Raw genomic sequence first — 4,919 nt, 5'->3', positions numbered from 1 at the left:
CTGACACTTGGCTTTGCTGGAAGGATCTAGAAGATATACGGGTCCTAGCAGGAGCCAGTGCTCCCAACACTAGGTGTCAGGACAAGGCTTTAGGGATAAGTACCCTGTCAGGAGATCATGTTGGCTCCCCACCCCTTGTGGACTTGGAACCAGATCCCCAAAGAGCAGCGGGGAGTAGGAGGCTTGGGAAAGACCTTCACTAGAGAAGCAAAAACAGGCAAAAGAAGGTAGAAGGGCCAAATATCTAAGCTGCAGTCAGGCAATCCAGAGATCCCTCAGCCCCAGTAGAAACTCTTGCCTAGAGTGAGAGTGGGTAAGGGGGGTAAGGACAGCAAGTGGGAGGTGAGGTCAGACACCCAAAAGCCAAACAGCAGCAACAGTGGCAAATGGAGAACAGCAGACATTTACCTGACACTGGAGCTGCCCAGCTGCTGCCCAGTGAGTAATGAGCATTTTACAAAAAGCAATAAAAGACTTAGGCCTTTGGCTTATCTGCTACAGCAGTTAAACCAGAAGCCAGTGACTACTATTAGCCTTCCAACAGCCTTGGGAATAGAGCAGTGAGCCCAGGATCTGTAAAGGCAGCAGATAGAGCTGGTAAAAGTTTCCTGGTTGAAAACGTACTGAAAGGGTTAAGATAAGACTTCAGCAGCAGCTTGTGGTACTGCAAGAAATGGGAAAAAGGATACTCCTTTGAGATGGAGGGCTCAGGACTTTGAACTCTCCCAGAGCAGTAGAGAGAGTTAACCTCTTAGACCAAGGGGTGGGCCAAGACATCTGGTTAAGCGGGGGCTAGATGCCACATTCTGGCAAGGGAGCCCACAGAGGAGGCCGCAGTCTCTGCCTCGAAAGAAGACAGGTGGGAAGGCAAGGGCCTGATGCCTAAGCCATCACTGGAGCTCTTAGCTATGTGCAAACTTGTCTCTCCCCGCAGCCCTGGCTGTGTTTGGCTCGCCACTAGGAACCAAGCAGTAGTAAAAGATAGGGATAGCAAAGCCTTGTAACTGATAAACAAGGTTAACAGGAGAGGGCGGAGAGAAGGCATTAGCAAAGAGCAGCTCAAGACTTTCAGACTCTCTGAGAGGAGGAGTCTAATTGAGGGACTGGCCAAGACCTTGTTGGGTTAGGAGAACCAGAGGCTGCATATTGAACTTATAGACTGCAGTTTGCGAGGCAGAAATCCAAGCCCAGTTGTAAAGTGGTTAAGCTGCCTGTGTACAGTAAAACAACTTTCTCCCATGCCAGAATGCAGTTTAGAAAAATTGGACAGACTGTGTTTATGGCTAGAAAGAACTGACAGTTGCACACAAGCCCTGACAGTAGCTTACAGAGAACTGTGCAGCGTGACTCCCCTACTACACTCCCAGATGCTGGTTGTAGCCAAGAGCATGGATCACCCTGCATGGCATTAGAGCAATACCCTACATCAGGGGCCCTCAAACTTTTTAAACAGGGGGCCAGTTCACTGTCCCTCAGATCGTTGGAGGGCCGGATTATAGTTTTAAAAAAAACTGTGAACAAATTCCTATGTACACTGCACATATCTTATTTTGAAGTAAAGGAAAAATTGGGAACAAATACAATATTTGTATTTACATGTGGCCCATGGGCCGTAGTTTGAGGACCCCTGCCCTACATGATGGAGTTGGCTAATGCCTTCTTCTCATGAACATGGCTCCAGAAAGACAAAGAAGGTAAAAAATGGACTTTAGTCATCTCCCCCTAGGATGTTTGTATAGTTCTACCATGTGTCATGTTTAGTAGCAGGATATTTGGCTACCTAAGGTGGCCACAGTGCCAATATTGTACATCATTGTGTTAATAATATTGAATTAACCTTTAATTCTCTTACAGATTTGAATGCAGTTACCAAAAGGGCAGGTGCCCAAATGGGCAAGGAAAAATACTCATCAGGTTTTGGTCTCTATTGAGAGACAGTTGGCAGCCTGTATACTGCCTTGCAGGCCTGTGTGACCATGCACATGTCAGGGGTGACAAAAACCTCAACTTTAGGAAAGTGGGGGAGGCCTATTTAGAACAGAGAAAAGTAGAGTACCAGCCTCTGTCACAGAAATTACAGACCCTGTGAGGTCCTGTGACATGTGAAGGGTTAGAACTCCCTTAGTCCGTTATGAGAGGGTGTCACCCCTCCCAGAGACCATATGTAGTTTAAGGACAAGTCAAGTAGAGGGAACCCTGCTACAGGGACAACTGTAACTATCTGAATACAGACACATTTTTAATTTTTTCTTTCCATTTGAAGACAGTTCTATTACTCTGAAGAGTCCATGAAAAGGACTGATAAGGGAAATCATAAGATCTTAAAGCAGGTCAGTATATTTTTCTCCTTATATAATTCCCCCCAAATTTGGCAATACTTAATTAATAAATCATGGCAATACATTTCTTTGCATAAATTCCATTAATACTATTTTCCAATAGTGGTTTTATTGACCAAAAACTTTGACTGGAGTGTCATATTTTAAAGAACCGTCTAAACGCTGAAGACTTGAAGCCAATAAAAGTGCCACGGAAAAAGTCTGGTGTCCTGCTTAGTAGCCCTGAAAATAGCTGGCGCTGAAGCATCAGGCCCATACCCTACCATCACTGGCAGTTAGAGTAGAAGGGAAGCAATAAGGGCGCCTCTGCATCCCCGTGGACCCCCACGCACTCTAGGCTGCAATGAGTAGGAGGGCTGCTGAGATGGGCCTTGAAGCCTAGGGCATGGGCCCGAGTGGAGTTCCTGCAGGTGAGAGATTCACCTAAGTCAATAGATACTGCAGGCGGGCTTGGTGGCAGCAGGATAGCTTGGCTTCCTGGCCCTATGGGGCACATTAAGATTCAATTATGAAATTCCAGCAAAGGGGGGCAGTTACCATTCTTATTGTGTTTATGCAAACAATCAGACCAAATTAAATGCAATAGCTGGCGCTGAAGCATCAGGCCCATACCCTACCATCACTGGCAGTTAGAGTAGAAGGGAAGCAATAAGGGCGCCTCTGCATCCCCGTGGACCCCCACGCACTCTAGGCTGCAATGAGTAGGAGGGCTGCTGAGATGGGCCTTGAAGCCTAGGGCATGGGCCCGAGTGGAGTTCCTGCAGGTGAGAGATTCACCTAACTCAATAGATACTGCAGGCGGGCTTGGTGGCAGCTGGATAGCTTGGCTTCCTGGCCCTATGGGGCACATTAAGATTCAATTATGAAATTCCAGCAAAGGTGGTCAGTTACCATTCTTATTGTGTTTATGCAAACAATCAGACCATATTAAATGCAATAAATTAGTCTTGATTTGGCTCTTTTAATAAACAGAGGAATAATTTTAAGGAGAAAAATTCTATTTTAATAAAAGTTATTAAAACTGAAATGTTTTCTTTCCCTTCCACCAGACCATTTGTTATAACTCTTGCTATTCTAATTGCTCAATAATACTAAATTTTATAATAGTTTGTCTCCACCAAGTCACAAGCCCACCTCCTTCTGTGGCCAGGTCTCATCCCTCTGACAGACAGCAAGGATCTCTTGGCTCTGAAAAAAACCTCTGACCTGCCTCAGCTGGAAGTAATTACAGAAGAAATCCAACGTCCATTTTCCGAAAGAATTCAGAGCCAGGCTCCTTGAGGTAATATATTAGGCAGTTAGACAGACATGAGCAGGAGAATGGGCCACCTAGCACTACCAAATGTAACTCTTTCCACCTCTACCTATGTGAGACAAGGGGACTCCCCAGAAGCAAGAGAAAAGTAGGCTGCAAATGAGGCAGCCCAGGAGGCTGCCCTAAAACCAGTGGGGCCTCTACAGATTCTAGCGACTCTTCCAGACCCTGACCTACCCACCTCACCAGCTTACACAGAAACCCAATCTAGAAAAGCTGAAATCCATAACCAATCTTTACTCAAGTTCTTTCAGGCTTTATAGTTGACCCAGAAAGAATCCAGAAGTATGTCCGAGATGCTCTGCCTGTACCAATGTCTGATCTGGTTCATCCCTTCCACCCTGGTGACTCTTTTGGGGTAAAGAAATTTACCACCCAAGGTCTGACTCCTACCTGGAGAGGGCCACACACCATCATCTTGACCACCCCTCAGCAGTCAAGGTCAGTAGGATTTTGATACGGCTTCATCACACCCAGCTTAACCCCTAGAGTGCCAGGGAGCGCGATAGCGTTCCTCCTGTCTTTTGCCAAAAGTGCCGGGAGTGCTATCGTGCTCCTCCTGCAGTGTCACTATTAGATGCTAGTAGTTCACTCTTTATTGACAGATGGCATCTAAGTGCAGATTACTTATGATGCCAAATGTTTGTAGTTCTACAATTGACCACTGGAAGTTATCTGCCTAATTTTTTACAGGTACTACGATTTTATGAAGTTTACTCAGATTTTGTAGCCCTAAAGCTTCCAAATGGCGTCCAGTCCTAAGTCAAATTTTTTTTCTACTAGTATTTTATAATACAATCAGCAAACAATATATGTCAAAGATGAAAACAAATGTAGTAAAGGTTTCCTTAAGTTTTTGAATATGTAACTTCATTTACTTGCGATTCATAATTTTTTTCCTAAACTGCTGTAAAATCATCAAAACGCCTTGGCAATTTTAGCATAGTTCCTAGGATACTGGTTGGTACTCAAAGGGTTAAGGCAGCACCAGCAGAAGAGAGAATCCAGAACTCTTCATCAGACCCACTAAAGCTGAGAGTCACTCGCACGTACTCCTGGCCCTCATTCTGGACCTGTCTTATAAACTGGTTTATTAACTTTATTCAACAGAAAATTAATTCCATCAAGTTTATGGTCCCCAGGAGCCGATATGACTTCCTACCCAACAGTAACCCACAAGTCAATGATTTGATTCATTTACATAAAATAAGTAGGGAATGAAGCATAGTAATAATCCCTCCTTAGGGAAAACTGCTGTTTGAAAC

The sequence above is a fragment of the Myotis davidii genome, unplaced genomic scaffold (genome assembly GCF_000327345.1).
Source record: "Myotis davidii unplaced genomic scaffold, ASM32734v1 scaffold751, whole genome shotgun sequence".
Classification (NCBI taxonomy): Eukaryota; Metazoa; Chordata; class Mammalia; order Chiroptera; family Vespertilionidae; genus Myotis; species Myotis davidii.
Note: the sequence above shows the minus strand (reverse complement) of the source record.